Source organism: Chlorocebus sabaeus, chromosome 14 (genome assembly GCF_047675955.1).
Source record: "Chlorocebus sabaeus isolate Y175 chromosome 14, mChlSab1.0.hap1, whole genome shotgun sequence".
Classification (NCBI taxonomy): domain Eukaryota; kingdom Metazoa; phylum Chordata; class Mammalia; order Primates; family Cercopithecidae; genus Chlorocebus; species Chlorocebus sabaeus.
This window is the reverse complement of record NC_132917.1, coordinates 15,643,340-15,661,172: the sequence shown is the minus strand read 5'-3', so window position 1 is coordinate 15,661,172 and position 17,833 is coordinate 15,643,340. Positions and strand designations below refer to the sequence as shown.

The 17,833-nt window shown below is 40.3% G+C and overlaps 1 non-coding gene across 1 annotated transcript; it reads right to left on the bottom strand.

The window, feature by feature from the left end:
- Nucleotides 1-911: 911 nt before the first annotated feature.
- Nucleotides 912-1,027, bottom strand: LOC119627486 (U5 spliceosomal RNA). Its single transcript, XR_005243672.2, has one exon. It is a non-coding gene; the product is annotated as a U5 spliceosomal RNA (small nuclear RNA).
- Between the last annotated feature and the right edge of the window lie 16,806 nt (nucleotides 1,028-17,833).

Here is a 17,833-nt window from a genome sequence, read left to right as displayed (position 1 = left end):
CCAGTTATCTACTGCTTCATAAAAAACTACCTAAATGTAGTGGCCTAAAACAACGATGATTTGTTTTGCTCATGAATTTGCAATTTGGGCGAGGCCCAGTGAGGATGCGTCTCTGCTCCTGTGGCGTCAGTTAGGGCGTTTTCTCACTCCTCTCCTAACGGAACTCCAGTCTGAGCATGTTTTAGTCCTTCTCACCCTCTTTTTCACATCTTTTAGCTTTTCTTTCTTTGTTTCTGCGCTGCGCTCTAGATCGTTTCTTGATATTCCAACTTACCTATTTTCCCTGTTGGATTTAATCTTCATTTAAACCTACCTATTCAGGGTGGGTGTGTGTGTGTGTGTGTGTGTGTGTGTGTTTGTGTATATGTGTGTTTGATATGAAGTCTCAGCTCACTGCAACCTTCGCCTCCTGGGTTCAAGCAATTCTCTTGCCTCAACCTCCCTGGTAGCTGAGACTATGCCTGGCTGATTCCCTCCCTCCCTCCCTCCCTCCCTCCCTCCCTCCCTCCCTCCCTTCCTTCCTTCCTTCCTTCCTTCCTTCCTTCCTTCCTTTTTTTGAGACAGAGTCAGTCTGTTGCCCAGGCTGGAGTGCAGTGGTACAATACTGGCTCACTGCAACCTCTACCTCCTAGGTTCAAGAGATTCGCACGCCTCAGCCTCCGGAATAGCTGGGATTCCAAGTCTGAGCCACCATGCTCAGCTAATTTTTGTATTTTTAGAAGAGAGGGGTTTTCAGCATGTTGGCCAGGCCGGTCTCAAACTCCTGACCTCAAGTGATCTGTCCTCCTTGGCCTCTCATACTGCTGGGATTACAGGTGTGAGCCACAGTGCCCGGTCCACATATTCTGTTTTTAACTTCAATTTTAACTTGCTTCTTTCAAAAATTTGTTTGACTTTTCTTTTTAACGGTTAGCCCTGCTAAAGCAAGACCTCGAAAATTAATTTAAAAACTCTGAGGTGTTCCTCTCCATGGGAATCTTCAGTAAAAGGCAAAAGACTTATATGATCTGAAGAGAAACTAGAGCATTGTTTAACTTTTATTACAGTATAATTTGCAAACAATAAAATGCATATATTTTAAGTGAACAGTTTGGTCAGTTTTGACAAATACATACACTTCTGTAACCATCATCCCAATTAAAATATAGAATACGGTTGACCCTTGAACAGCATGGGGATCAGAGGTGCCGACCCTCCAATGAGGTTGAAAATCCATATATAACTTTTGTCTTCCCCACAACTTAAATACTAATAGCCTACTGTTTACCACAAGCCTTACCATAACATAAATAACACAAATTTTGCATGTCATATGTATTATATACTGTATTCTAACATTAAGGTAAGCTAGAGAAAAGAAAATGTTATTAAGAAAACCGTAAGAAAGAGAAAATCTATTTCCTATCATTCAGTGGAAGTGGATCATCATAAAAGCCTTCATCCTCATTGTCTTCATGTTGAGTAGGCTGAAGGGGAAGAGGAAGGGCTTATCTTGCTGTCTCAGGGGTGGCAGAGCCAGAAGAAAATCTGTTTATAAGTGGAACTGCACAGTTCGAGCATCAACTGTATATCCATATATGAGATGAAGTATCCATCTATACTCCATCTACTCTATATATGTGTATGCAGTGGACGTACACGTTTCTATCCATTTACTTATATAGAGTACATCCTACTTTATATGGAGTATAAAGCATACAGAGTATATCCATCATTTATTTCTTTTGTAGTCAATACCAGCCAGAATACCCTCTCTCACTCTCTCCCCAGGTCACCACTAATCTAGTTTCTATTATTATAAATAAGCTTTGCCTTCTCTAGAACTTCTTCATACACATGATGCCATACAGTATGCAGTCTTCTGTGTCTGGCTTCTTTTCTTCTCAGCAGAATAATTTTGAGATGTATTCATGTTGTTGAGAGTATCAGTAGTTCTTTTGATGGTATGAACATAATACAATTTGTTTATTCGCTTATTATTGCTAAACATTATGGGCTTTTCCCACAGGTTTGAATTATTACAAATAAAGCTACTATGAATATTGCACACAAATATTTTCTGGGGGCATGTGTTTTTATTCTTTCTGGGTAATTACCTAGGAGTGGAATTGATGAGTTATAAGGAAAGTTTGTGTTTAATTGTGTAAAGCCAAACTATTTTCCAAAGTGTTTGTCCCGTTTCATACTCTCACCAGCAATATATAGAATTTTGTTCTTCACATCCTTGCCAACGCTTGGTATTGTAAGTCTTTTTAAAAAACTTTTTACCCATTCCACTTGGTCTGTAGTAGCATTTCATTATAGTTTTAATTTGCATTTCCCCATGGCTAAAGATGTTGAACATCTTTTTATGTGTTCATTGGCTATTCATCTAATTTCTCTTTAAAGCATCTGTTAAATCTTTTGCCAATTTTAAAATCGGGTTGCTTGCCTTCTTATTGAGTTGTAAACTTCTTTATATAGTCTAAATATAAGTCCTTCATTAACTATAGCCACTGCAAATATTTTCTCTATGTCCTTTCATTGAAAAAAAACATACTTTTTTGTTATTGCTTGTTTTTATTTTTATTAAAGTTATACATACAGGCACATAGATTTAAGAATCAAACAATTCTATAATTGTGTTATTTTAAAAAAGATAAGAAAAGCAGACACTACTCTCAAAGTGCTTGGAGGCACCTCTTTTAGCCATTTTTTTTTTTTTTTTAATTTACCTCCTTGACTGTAGATGACATGCTGTTTGGTGAATTTTGTTTTAGCGTTACCCTCTGACTTCCCACCATGGAGGATGAGGGCTTAGCTCTTTCCTGTGCACACACATATTCTTTTCTTCCCCACATCTTTCCAATATAGTTATGACATAATTTTGTTTAGCTCAATAATCAATTTACATTATTGAGATTATGTGGAAACTGCACGATTGACCACGTAGTAACCTTTTAATACTTTTCCTTTCTCATATAGTATTGTTTAATTGTCCCATTGGCTTAGTTTTCATGTGTTTATCACCAGTTCAACTCCAGACTCGTTGCTGATTGTCTAAATCTCTCTCAAGTTGTTCATCCTTATGAAGCAGCCTAGCCCTTCCCCAGAACATCTGACTTGCTACAGTCTGGACTGGTTGCTCTCCATGTCATCCTGGGGATTCCCATCATCTGTGTTAGAGCTCCTGATGTCTTCCTTTTTCAGCATTGGCCCCTTGTTGGCAGCGAACATCCTCCAGGAGCTAATTGCCTGTGCAACTACAACAGACTCTTAAAACCTCTACCTCCTTCAGCCATGCTGGCTCCTTCCAATTCATCCTCCTCATGGCAGCCAGAGGATCTTCTTAATTGTGATACCCCTCAGGTCGTGAAGCCTCAAACACCAAAAACATGCTTTTAAAAACATTCTGTTGGGCTGGGTGTGGTGGCTTATGCTGGTAATCCCAGCACTTTGGGAGGCCAAGGTAGGCGGATCACCTGAGGTCAGGAGTTCGAGACCAGCTTGGCCAACATGGTAAAACTCTGTCTCTACTAAAAATACAAAAATTAGTTGGGCATGGTAGTGGGTACCTGTAATCCCACCTACTCTGGAGGCTGAGGCAGGAGAATCACTTGAACCCAAGAGGCAGAGGTTGCAGTGAGCCGAGATCATTGCACTCTAGCCGGGCAACAAGAGTGAATCTCCGTCTCAAAAAAAAAAAAAAACAAAAAATTCTGTCACTATCATCTCACCCTGCTCTGTTTTTCCCTGTAGCCCTTCATCGCCTGACACATTAAAATGTCTTTATTTGTCCATTCTGCCTTCCCTACTAGAATGTAAATTTCACAAATACAGAAACTTTGTTTCTTTACCCAGTGCTGAATCTCCAGCACATGGAACATTATCTGGTATCTAAAAAACATTGCATAACTATTTTTTTAAAAAGAATCGATAAAGTCCAATTCCAATCCTGCCTTTCTCAATGGAGTAATGGAGACTAAACTGAAATTTTATTTTGGGTAGATGTATATTTATTTTGTCAATTGATATCTAAAGTAAAATGTTAGAATATCTGCCTAGTAAAAAAGATTTGAAAGAATCACCTGGGCAGAAGCAACACTGGATTGTTACAGGGTTAAGGAAAATGCTTCAGGAAAATCATGCCCCTTTAGAGAGAACTTAAAAGATACAGTCTTCAATCACTTTTTTCTAGCCTGTAGAGTTTTTTAAGAAAGAAATTGAGACTGTTTCCTCACTGAGAGTTATACAATGAATGAAGAGCTATTATCTGTGCATGCACAGTTTGACAATTGCAGCCTTGAATAATGACGTTCATTGAGAGAAGTTTCTGAGAGTCAGAGAGAGGCTGCCATAATAAAATATATTTATAGAATTCTCTTGTCTTGGCTTAGAATAATTTGATAGCCAAATAAAAGTCTTAGCACTAATCCTTTGATCAGAATTCTACACTTCGTTTCTTGGAAACTATTGGACAAAGTGCCAAGTATTCTAATATGCAACCTCTTAATGTACAAATTCAGAATTGTCACGAATTACATGGGAAGACACCATGCTTGCTTTTCTAATGATTTCACAGGGTAAATTTTGGCTGACCTAAGCCTGGTTTCACCAACTCAGTGAGACCTCGGTAACTGACCTACCCAACCAGGAAATTCACCTACATGCCTATCCAGTTCAGGTTTCTGTCTTTAGTAGTATCTGAGGGTTTCACTTGGTACTCAGCCACTTGGTTTAGTTTACAGATTGAATTATGTACAGATTTGCCAATAGTGTATGTATATACTGTGAAATAGTTCTGATGTTAAGTACTGATCCCAACTTTACTGGGTAAAGTCCTTATCCAAAACTAGAATCACTGCCTGGCAAAGTTGATGTTTACATGAATGGCATCCCCTGGAGTCTATAATGTGAGTGGTGCTCAATCAAGTTGTGCGACTTGGCAGCCCTGGGGCTTATCTGTTCCTCTCTTTGGACAATATTTTTTCATCATTTTCAATCCAATAGCTTCCCAGTGTCAGTGCTGACAAGCTCCCTGTGGAGTGCTCTCAGTCGCTCCATTTGCAAATGCTCTAAGATCAGTCTCTAAAGAATAGTCGTGTTCTACCCGAACAATAGAGTATAGCAGCTCTTTTTTCCCATTGCTTTGACTATGGATGGTATAAGTACCCCAAGATCTGCAAAGATTGTGAAAGATTGTATAATTGGGTATTTGTGACTCTAAGTGAGAGAAATAATCTTCTAGATTGCATCCTATCTGGAAAATGCCTCTCTAATTTTTTGTTGCCATTAACTTACTGCTCATTCCCAATATTTTACCACGGAACTGGGACTTCTGGCCGCTGGCTATAGTTTTGCAATTTAGCAGGCTAATTGATAAGCCAGCCATGTCTCTCTTACTATTGTACCCTCAGCACTTAGCGTGCAATGCTTAGCACAAACTCAGTTAATGTTTTCTTAACGAAATTAAAATTGAAATTTTGTAAGCTAGGTAGTTAAATAGGTTGTGATTTATTTGTATTGGTTTTGCAGTAGAAACAATAGATTGATGCACATTTAATCAAAATGCTGATCTGAATTGATTAAAACAACTAAACAAACACAACCTCTGAGTTTGCATTTCATAGAAATCCATAGGGAATTTGTTGTAGGAAATCTTTATCTTAAAGCTTTTCTTTCTGACCAACAAGGGTGTTAGCTACGAGAAGAGCTCCTGAATTATGGGAATTGATTTCTCAGAAAAATTTCAGGATAGAAGAGGCAATAATGTTCTTTGGATGTTTGAGATGTAATCTTTTTTTTTTTTTTTTTTTTTGAGACAGAGTCTCACTCTGTCGCACAGGCTGGAGTGCAGTGGCGCGATCTTGGCTCACTGCAACCTCCGCCTCCCGGGTTCAAGCAATTCTCCTGCCTCAGCCTCCCACGTAGCTGGGATTACAGGCATACGCCATCACACCAGGCTAATTTTTGTATTTTTAGTAGAGACGGGGTTTCAGTATGTTGGCCAGGTTGGTCTCAAACTCCTGGCCTCAAGTGATCTGCCTGCCTCGACCTCCCAAAGTGCTGGGATCACAGACGTGAGCGACTGTGCTCAACTTGAGTTATAATCTTAAATTGAATCAGAGTAACATTATTTATTAATAACTAATAGACTCACTTATTAATAATTAATTTTATCAGCACTTTTCAGTTAAACATGTGTAATTGTATAAATTGTATCATTTGAGCCTCACATAATCTCAAAACTGTGTGATTTCTTTTGTTTTAATTCCTATTTTGAAGATGAGTAAAATTGAGGCTCAAAAAGACACAACCGATTGATTCATATTTATGCAGCTGGCTAGTGTTTCAATTCTAAAAGAATATTTTTTCCGCCACACTGCTTTATGCATTTTAACGTCATGAATGAAAATGGAATGATTCATATTGACAGCTTGCTAATTAATGTTTCAGGTGTTGTACCAGGTGTTTGAGACCCAGGGGTACAAAGTAGAATAAGACATCCCTGCAGCATCCATGGGGGATACTGATGGTAGAGAGACAGTTACTACCACATGAAAGTGCCTGGTGGGAGTAAGCATTGCTGCTGAGTGAACACACCATCATGGAACCCTGAGAACCTCTCAAGGATGGGGCCATATCACATCTTCTTCTAATAGCCTTAGACCCTTAGACACAGTGTGTGTGCTCAGAAAATACTTACTGGATGGAGAGATGGCCGTGTTGATATAAGAAAGAATGAATAAGGTGACTCCTGGATCCCAGTGTGGGTAGGAGTTTCCCAAGACATTCCAGGCAGAGGAAGTAGTGAGGTTACTGTGCTTTTAGAGGTCACCTGGTTTGTAGAGCAGCCACATTGGCTGAGGAGATGTCTGTGCTGAAACAATGGGAGGTGATTTCTTTGTACATCGTTCTTCAGTTCCAGCATGTGGTCTCCAGTACTGTTCATTTCACTGTGACGGTGCTGTTAGCTGGGACAGCGAAGAGCTCCACTTTCATAACATAAAAACACTAGAGGTTATTTCTCTCTCTCTCTCCGTTCTTCTCCCCATTACCTTAAAATTGCATTACCTTTCTGTTCAGATCAAGTGCCGCTCTTCAGAGAACAATCTCTGTTTTTGAGCGATGCGTTGAGAACATCGAGTGCCAGACCACACGCTAATTAAAGCTTGTCACATACCATAATGGCACCTCAGTAATACTCCAATTAACAGTTACTTTAATTACACCACTTACATGAAATTAATGAAGAGTCTAGCTCATGAGAAATAAGAACCTGTACATGAGAGCAACACAGAACATTCATCAAGTTTCTGATGAAACAGACTTTGAGAAATCTGTCCCTCCCATTGCCTAGCTTAAAAAAATATATTTTCAGGGGGCAGGAAAGTGGCTTTTTGTAAAATGAGCTGCCAACAGATGAAGAAAGAGTACTCATTCTTGCTGCTGGAAAGGCTGATCACCCAGGCTTTCATGTCTTCGAGACTGAGTTCAAATCCTACACTGGCGCTTTCTAACTGTGCTCTCAGTGAATGAGGAATAGAGGAGAACTTCCTCAACCCGACAAAGGGCATCTAGAAAATACCACCAGCTCACATTGTACTTGGTGGTGAGAGACTGGACACTTTTCCCCTGCAATCATCACTGAGACAGGGAAATCCCCTCTCAAACTTCTATTCAGCATTGTACATTGTACGTTGTAGTTTATAGCTAGTGCAGTAAAGCAAGAAAAGAAAAAAAAAATAGAGAGAGAAAAGAAAGAGCAGAACTTTCTTAATTTGCAGACAACATGAACATTTATTAGCAAAACCAATGAAGTTTACAAAACAAGCTACTAGAATTCATAAGTGAGTTTTGCAAGGTTGTAGGATACAAGATCAATGTACAAAAATCAATTATATTTCTATATACCTTAGGCAACTTTTTAGTCTCCCTGGTTCAGTTTTCTTATCTACGAAATGGCAGCAAATTTATATTCTTTATAGAGTTGCTTTGAGGGTTAAGAAAATATAGTTCCTAGGACAAGGTTCAATAAATGTTGGTTTATTCCCATTTTTTTTTAAGAGCATGCCAGATGGAGCCTTCAGTGGTCCTAACATGGTCTCACCTTCCATCTAAGCATGAAAGAGTAAGTGGTGATCTAGAGGAGTGTCACTTCAGCCTGGAATACGCCCAGGGAACTCCTATAGCTGGAAACCGTACAGATGGGCAATTGTTAAGGGAAGTTCCAAACCCAGAGACCAAACTTTCCAAATCTGATCTGTCTCTCTCACCCATTACCCCCACCACTACTCATTCCCATTTCCTTGGTTCAAGCCTGGACTTTCATAGCAACCTCCTAAACAGTCTTCTTATTTCTAATCTTGCTCCTCTTAAATCCAATCTAACCACTGCTGCCAGAGTGGTCTCTTTGGAAGGTAAATCTGATCACCTCATTGTTCCATTTAAACCCTCTGGTGGCTTTTTATTGCAGTCAGAGTTAAGACCAAGCTTCTTAACCTGGTTTGGCCACAACACACTGGGAACTACTTGGACTGAACTACTTCTACTTCTCCCAAAACACCAAGCATTTTCTAGCTTCCCAACTTTCCTCAACCTGGTCCTGCTTCCAGAATTCCTACAACTTTACTCTCCATATCTGCCAGCCCCACCGAACCCTCACCTGACAATCTGCTATGCATCCTTCCAGCCCAACTCAAACTCATTTTCTCTCTGAAGTCTCTCTGGACTGCTCCGGACAGGATAAATGTGGATGTCCTCCATGCTTCCAAAGAAAGTTTACATCTTTATTATGACACTTATTACTTACTATTGTAATCTTTATTCACTTGTCTTTGAGCTCCTTGAGGGAACAGCCATGACCTATTTGTCTCTGTGTCTCTTGGAATCCTTCTCTGCTTCCTGATGTGTTCCTTTGGCCCCACTTAGACCTGACAAACCCCACCTGCTCCTTTCTGCCATGATGGTTATCATTCTTTCCATTTCATCCTATCTCAAAGATCTCTGCTGAAATCTGACTCTGTTCTAGACACTCTTCCCAGGATTTTCTCTCCACTGGGTTCACGGTGGCCATTTTGCCATCTGGGTAGTCCAAAATGGCTTCCTGGTTTTTGTCTTTGCTCTGTCTTATTCTCATATAGATAGGTAGAGAGGGTGTGAGAAATGAAGAAAAACTACAAGATATCATGCTGGAAAGTAAGGCACTACCATAAATATGAACATGTGGATCAGTGAAACAGAAGGGTTAGACTAACACTAGCTCTAGAGTACATAAGAACTTAATGTATGCTACAGTAGCCATCACAAGGGGGAAGGACCATTCAATAGATTATGCAGGGAGAATTTGGAAGCTGATAAAAACCTGAGCTTCAAATTCTCATTTCACATCATTCTCCAAAATGAATTTCAGTGAACTAAATAATTAAAAATAAAAACATGCAAACATAAGAAATCTAGAAGGACATATAGATAACTTTATGCTTGGAATGGAGAGAACCACCTAAAGTTAAAGCAGTGGAAGAAAACACAAACAGAAAACTCAATAGATGTGAATATTCAAAATAGGCATTTTAAATGATCAATATTAAAAGGTAAAAAAAAAAAAAAAAAGGGAAAAAACCTGTAACCAGTTTAACAAAAAGTCAATACATGGTATATAAAGAGTTTACACAAATCCACAAGGAAAACACTAAGGCCCTGATTTTAACAAACTAACCAGAACAATGTACTTCATTAAACAACATACCTGAGGGCAAACAAGTAGCTAAAAAGTACTTTAAAGTATTAAACCCGCAAGAAATCAAATGCCAAGTAAAACTATGACATGATTTTCACCATTCAGTTTTTTTGTTTTAAGATGGAGTCTTGCCCTGTTGCTCAGGCTGGAGTGCAGTGGCACGATCTCGGTTCACTGCAACTTCCACCTCCCAGTTCAAGCAATTCTCATGCTGCAACCTCCCAAGTAGCTGGGATTACAGGTGCATGCCACCACACCTGTCTAATTTTACCTTTTTAGTAGAGGTGGGATTTCACCATGTTCACCAGGCTGGTCTCGAACTTCTGACATCAAGTAATCTGCCCACCTTGGCCTCCCAAAGTGCTGGGATTACAGGTGTGAGCCACCGCACCCAGCCTCAAATTTTCAAAGAAATTAAAAGGCGATAATATTTGTTACCGGTGAGGATAAGATAGATTTTCTCATATACAATTTGAGTTTGTAGCTGGAAATGCAACTTTATGGAAAATTTGTTGGTGGAAATGTAACTTTATGGAAAGGAATTTGTTAGTAAGTATTGAGAGCCTCAAAAATTATTGCCAAAAAGTGGGTGAAAGTTACTTGGGACATTGCTGGCTGGTGTGATTTAATGTAAGTGTGGATTAATTTTTTATATTCATCCTTTATTTTGAAAATTATAAAAAATAAACATGCTAAATTTATAACAAGCAAAATGTTTTGTTTTGCTTTGTTAGAAACCTTAAAAAAACTCACCCAATCATCTCATGTCAAGAAATCTATCTGAAAGAAATAAGAATAGATCTGAATAGACCAATGACAAGTAGTAAGATTGAATCAGTAATAAAAAGTCTTCCAACAAGGAAAAGCACAGGACTGAATGTATTCATAGCCAAATTCTACCACATATACAAAAAAGAAATAATACCAATACTCCCAAAACTATTCCAAAAAATTGAAGAGGAGGGAATTCCCCCTGATATCAAAACCAGACAAGGACACAACAAAGAAAGGAAACCACAGGCCAATATCCCTGATGAACATAGACACAAAAATCCTCAACAAAATACTAGCAAACAAAATCCAACATTATGTCAAAGAGATCATACACCATAAATAAGTGGGATTTATGCCAGAGATGCAAGGATGTTTCAATATATGCAAAACATGATATATCACATCAGCAAAATGATGGATAAAAATCATATGATTATCTCAATAGATGCAGAAAATACATTTGATAAAATTCAACATTTTTTCAAGATGAAAGCTCTTAATGAACTTGGCATAGAAGGAACATACCTTAAAGTAATAAAGGCCATATATAACAAACCCATAGCTAACATCATAGTGAATGGGGAAAAGCTGAAAATCTTTCCTCTAAGAAGTGGAACAAGACAAAGATGGACACTTGTACGGCTCCTATTCAACATAGTGCTGAAAGTCCTAACCAGAGCAATCAAGCAATTGAAAAATATAAAAGGCATCCAAATTGAAAAAAATGATGTCAAATTGTCTGTCTTTGCTAATTATATGATATTATATCTAGAAAAATCTAGAAGCTCCACCAAAAAAAAAAAAATCTTAGATATGATAAATTAATTCAGTGAAGTTGTAGGATACAAAATCAATGTTTGAAAATCAGCAGCATTTCTATACACCAATAATGATCTAACTGAGAGAGAAATCAAGAAAGCAGTCCCATTTACAATAGCTAAAAACAAATACTCAGGAACAAATTTAACCAAGTAGGTGAAAGATTTCTACAAGGAAAACTACAAAACACTGATAAAAGAAATTGAAGATGACAGAAACAAATAGAAAAACATCTCATGCTCATGAATCCGAAGAATTAATATTGTTAAAATGACTATCTTGCCCAAAGCAATCTACAGAGTCAATGAAATCACTATCAAAATACCAACATCAAGGCTGGGCACAGTGGCTCACGCCTGTAATCCCAGCACTTTGGGAGGCCAAGTGGGGTAGATCACCTAAGTTCAGAAGTTCAAGGCCAGCCTGGTTAACACGGTGAAACCCTGTCTCCACTAAAAATACAAAAATTAGCCAGACATGGTGGCGGGTGCCTGTAGTCCCAGGTACTTGGGAGGCTGAGGCAGGAAAATCACTTGAACCCGGGAAGCAGAGGTTGCAGTGAGCCAAGATCCTGCCACTGCACTCCAGCCTGGGAGACAGAGCGAGACTCTGTCTCAAAACAAACAAACAACAACAACAAATTTCATTCTTCACAGAATTAGATAAAACAATTCTAAAATTCATTTGGAACCAAAAAGGAGCCCGAATAGCCAAAGCAATCCTGAGTAAAATGAAGCCACATGTTTACAGGCAACTGATCTTCAACAAAGCCGACAAGGACTTACACTAGGGAAAGGACACTCTCTTCAATAAATGGTGCTGGGAAAATTTGATAGCCAAATGCAGAAGACGGAAACTGAACCCTCATCTCTCAGCACATACAAAAATCAATTCAAAATGTACTGAAGACTTAAAACTATAAAAATACTCAAAGAAAACCTAGGAAAAAATATTCTGGACATCAGGCAAAGAATTTATGACTAAGACCTCAAAAGCACAAGCAACAAAAACAAAAATGACCAAATTGCACTATATCAAACTAAAAAGCTTCTGCCAGCAAAAGAAATAACCAACAGAGTGAAGAGACAACCTGTTGAATGGGAGAAAATATTTGCAAACTATTCATCTGACAAGGCACTAATATCCAGAATATACAAGGAACCCAAACAACTCAACAGAAAAAAACAAAAACCAAAACAAAAACAAATAATCCTGTTTTAAAATGGGCAAAGGACAGGATTAGACATTTCTCAAAAGAAGGCATACAAATGACCAACAATTATGTGAAAAAATGCTCAACATCACTAATCATCAGAGAAATGCACTATCTAAGATATCACCTTAACCCAGTCAGAATGGCTATTACTAAAAAGACAAAAAAACCCATATGTTGGCAAGGATGCAAAGAAAAGGGAACTATTATACCCTGTTGGCAGGAAAGTAAACTAGTGTGGCCACTATGGAAAACAGTATGGAGATTTCTCAAAAAACTAAAAATGGAATGACCATTCAGCAATCCCACTATTGAGTATCTACCCCCACTGCCCCCCGCCAAAAAAATATATGTATCAAAGAGATGCCTGCACTCACATGTTTATTACAGCGCTATTCCCAAGAGCAAAGATATAGACTCAACCTCAAGTGTCCATCAACAGGTGAATGGATAAAGAAAACATTATATATATATTTTATCTTTTATATATAATACATATAATATATACTTGTCTTTTATGTATTATATAGTTTTATCTTTATATATAATATTAATATATACTTCTCTTTTATATATTATATATTTTATATTTTTAAAATTCTCTTTTATGGGCAAATAATATTCTATTGTGTGTGTGTATATACATTTTATATATATATATATATATATATATATTTCACTTAAGATAATGACCTCTAGTTCCATCCATGTTGTTGCAACTGACATGATTTTGTTCTCTTTTATGGTCAAATAATATTTATAATATTACAATATTTATAAGATTAAATGCTTATAAATTAAATTTATATAAATTTATTTATATAAATAAAATCACGTGCAGCAACATGGATGGAACTGAAGGGCATTATCTTCAGCGACATAAGCCAGGCACAAAAAGACACGTATCGCATGCTCTCACATGTGGAAACTAAGAAAGCTGATCCCATGGAAGTAGAGTGCAGAGATAGATAACAGACTGGGAAGGGTGAGTGTGGAGGAGAGGGGAAGATGAAAAGACATAGGTTAGAGGGTACAAACAAACAGTCAGATAGAAGGGATAAATTCACTGTTTGATAGCAGAGTGGGGTGATATAGTTTACAAAATGTATTGTACTCAGGTGATGGGCACCCCAAATGCTCTGACTTGATCATTACACGTTACATACATGTAACAAAATTACTATGCGTTATATACATTTAACCCCTCGGGGCTCTGGCAGCTTGGACTCTACCCCTCTCCTTGTACCCCATAAATTTTTACAAATAAAAATTATAAAAAAGAAAAGATGATGACTCAAAAAATGATCCACATAATGCTATTTACAACAGCCAAAAGATGACCAAAATAAATGAGATGACATCCACTTACTAGAGTACTACATGCAATTAAAACTATATTTAGGAGGAGCTTACGACAACACGGGGACATACTTAAACTGTTGTTTGTTATCAGCTTGCTGTTAGTTTGCTGAGGCCACCATAACAAATTACCACAAACCAGATGCCTTAAACAACTGAAATTAACTGCCCTCAGCTCTGAAAGCTCAAAGTCTGAAATCAAGGTGTCGGTAGGTTTGGTTCCTTCTCGGGCCTCTGAAGGAGAACCTCCCCTAGGCCTCTGTCCTAGCTGCAGGTAGCTGCTGGCCATTCTTTGTGTTTCTTGGCTTGAAGCAGCATAATTTCAGTCTCCTCATGGCATTCTCCCTGGGTTTGTGTCTCTATCCAAATTCTCCCTTTTTATAAGGACACCTAACAGATTGGAATTGGGCTTATCCTAGTGACTTCATCCTATCTCAGTCATCTGCAAAAATCCTGTTTCCAAAGAAAATCACATTCACAAGTACTAGGGGTGAGGACTTCAATCTCTTACCAAGGGACACAGTTCAATCCATAACATACAGTGATGTTTTACACACAAAAAAAGGAAATTAAGATGTAAAACCATATATGTGACATCAAAGCCCTGCTTTGAGACAATGCATAGAAAATGACTGGCTCAGCCTGTAATCCCAGCACTTAGGGAGGCTGAGGCGGGTGGATCACCTGAGGTCAGGAGTTTGAGACCAGCCTGGCCAAAAAGGCGAAACCCCATCTCTGCAAAAATACAAAAATTAGCTGGGCATGGTGGCACATGCCTGTAATCCCAGCTACTCGGGAGGCTTAGGCAGAAGAATCTCTTGAACCTGGGAGGCAGAGGTTGCAGTGAGCTGAGATCATGCTACTGCACTCCAGCCTGGGTGACAGAGCGAGACTCTGTCCCTCTCCCACTCCCCAAAAAGACTGGAAACAATACACCAAAATGTTAACAAAGGCCATTTTGGGAAGTCCACTTATGAGTGATTGTTTTTCCCCCCATTTGCTCATATTTTCGATGCTGAGACCTAGTAATAGTTCTCCTCTGAGGGCAAGGCTTGCCTGCACCCCCTGCCCCCTCCCCAACCCCGCACACACACATAGGAGGCTCCGGCTTGTGTACTGAGCTATAAACACACCACCATATCCTCCATCAGCTCCGAACTCACTTCTAGAATCAGCTCCACGGTGTGGGGCTGGGACTCTGCAAACCCCATTTCTGTATCACCAGCTGGCTGTCTATTAGACTCTGCCAGTGGCGGGGGTGGGGAACCTGAGAGGCTGAAAGGACTTGCTCTTCTTTGTCACGTAGCTGTTCTTCTTCACCTCGGCAGCCACAGCTCCTGTGATAGCAGCAGCTGGATCCGGTACTTGGTTTTCTAACCTCTTGCAGAACCAGACCCAATTTGCCTTCCTCTTTCCCCAGCACCAGCCAAGCAGATCCCCTCCTCGGACGTCTGGGTCCCAGCTCCACAGAAGCCCTCCTGTAGCTCAGAGACCCCAGCACCAGCCAAACAGTGACCCACCTCAGAAGACTGGAGTCCTTTAAATCCCAAACTCCTCCTCTCTTCCCACAGCCTCAGGAGTGGTAGATGCTTCCCGTATAGTTACCCTCGTGACACTTTAGAGTTCGTTTTTACCTTTTAGTCACCTGGTTAACAACTTTATACTTAGCCATTCTTTATTTGAAATTCTCTGTGTTCAGGTAATTGGTGTGGTTTGTCTCTTGATTGGACCCTGACTGAAGCAGCTTGTCCCAACTCAGCCAGAAAGCCCCCACCCAGCCGCTAGGAAGGTCCTGGGAGGATTTCTCAAAGACAGAGACCCATCCCCTTTCCATAGCTTCAGGAGTTTGGGGCTAAGCTTGATTTTCTTCTAAGGGAAATGAGTATCCCCTCTTCTTGCCCTCAAGCCTCCTCTCTCTGGCTCCCTCCTCCTCCATCCCTCCTTCTTCCCATCTTCTCTCCACCTCCGCCTCTCTGTCCTCCCCCTTGCCACCATTCCTGGTCTACTCATCCAATCAAGAGAAATGACAAAACATTCTTTAAGCCAGGTTCAGCGGCTCACACCTGTAATCCCAGCACTTTGGGAGGCTGAGGTGGGTGGATCACTAGGTCAGGAATTCAAGACCAGCCTGGCCAACGTGGTGAAACCCCGTCTCTACTAAAAATACAAAAATTAGCTGGGTGTGGTGGCGTGCACCTGTAATCCCAGCTACTCGGGAGGCTGAGGCAGGAGAATTGCTTGAACTCAGGAGGCTGAGGCTGCAGTGAGCTGAGATTGTGCCACTGCACTCCAGCCTGGGCGACAGAGTAAGACTCAGTCTCAAAAAAAAAAAAAAAAAAAAAAAAAAAAAAAATTATTTAAAAGCTTAGCAACTTTAACTTCACAAGGAGTGCCACTCAAGGATTTTTCTGCTTCTAACAGAAAGTAATGAAAACAAAAGGGAAGGTGCTATTCTGCCCTCAGGACACTGGGCCACAACCAGCCCAGTAGAGCCTTCCAACCTCATCTGGGACATGTGTCAATGGGAGGAACCAACAGAAGTGGATCAAGGGGGCCAGGCGCAGTGGCTCACACCTGTAATCCCAGCACTTTGGGAGGCCGAGGCGGGCAGATCACTTGAGGTCAGGAGTTCAAGACCAGGCTGGCCAACATGGCAAAACCCCATCTCTACTAAAAATACAAAAATTTGCCACGCATGGTGGCGTGTGTCTGTAATCCCAGCTACTTCAGAGGCTGAGGCAGGAGAATCACTTGAACCTGGGAGACACTTGAACCTGGGAGACAGAGGTTGCAGTAAGCCAAGATCGCACCACTACACTCTTTTTCTCAAAAGTGAAGAAATGAAGTGGACAGGGGTCTGTGGCCTTAGCATGAATTGGGCTGTAGGTGACTCAAGTGATTGGTTGGTTGGTTGGTTGTTTTTGAGACAGAGTCTTGCTCTGTCACCCAGGCTAGAATGTAGTGGCATAATCTCGGCTCACTACAACCTCCACCTCCCCAGTTCAAATAATTCTCTGCCTCAGCCACTCAAGTAGCTGGGATTACAGGCACCCACCACCATGTCTGGCTAATTTTTTGCATTTTTAGTAGAGACAGGGTTTCACCATCTTGGCCAGGCTGGTCTCGAACTCCTGACCTCATGATCTACCCACCTTGGCCTCCCGAAGTGCTGAGTTTACAGGTGTGAGCCACCACGCCCAGCCTGGCTTCTTTCACTTAACATAATGTCTTCAAGGTTTATCTATGTTGTAACATACATCAGAATTTTATTTTTTTAAAAGAGTAATATTCTGTTGCATGTATATACTACATTTTGTTAATCCATTCTTCTATCAATGAACATGTGGGTTATTTTCACCTTTTTTTTGGGGGGGGGACAGAGTCTCACTCTGTCACTCAGGTTGGAGTGCAGTGGTGCAATCTCGACTCACTGCAACCTCTGCCTCCTGGGTTCAAGCGATTCTCCTGCCTCAGCCTCCCCAGTGGCTGGGATTACAGGTGCCTACCACCACGCTTGGCTAATTTTTGTATTCTTAGTAGAGATGGGGTTTCACTACATTGGCCAGGCTGGTCTTGAACTCCCGACCTCATGATCTGCCCACCTCAGCCTCTCACAACTCTGGGATTGCAGGTGTGAGCCACTACACCTGGCTGTTTTTTCTCTTCTTGAGGTTAAATCAAGGCTCCTCAGCTTGGGCTTCAAGCTCTGGCAACCATCTTCACTATGGAAACCCCGGTGACCTTCATGAAAAGGCATTGCTGTGGCTTGCCTAAGGTCCTCCCAAGACTCCCAGGGCACAGCGCTCAGGCCTTCGGCTGCCTGGACTCTACCCCTCTCCAGTCTCTCATTCCTCTCTCCTCTTGTCCTCCAGGATTCCACCTGTGGAGATGCTCTCCCTTTAACACCCACCCACACCCTCCACCTGCTGACTCTTACTCTACCTTCAACA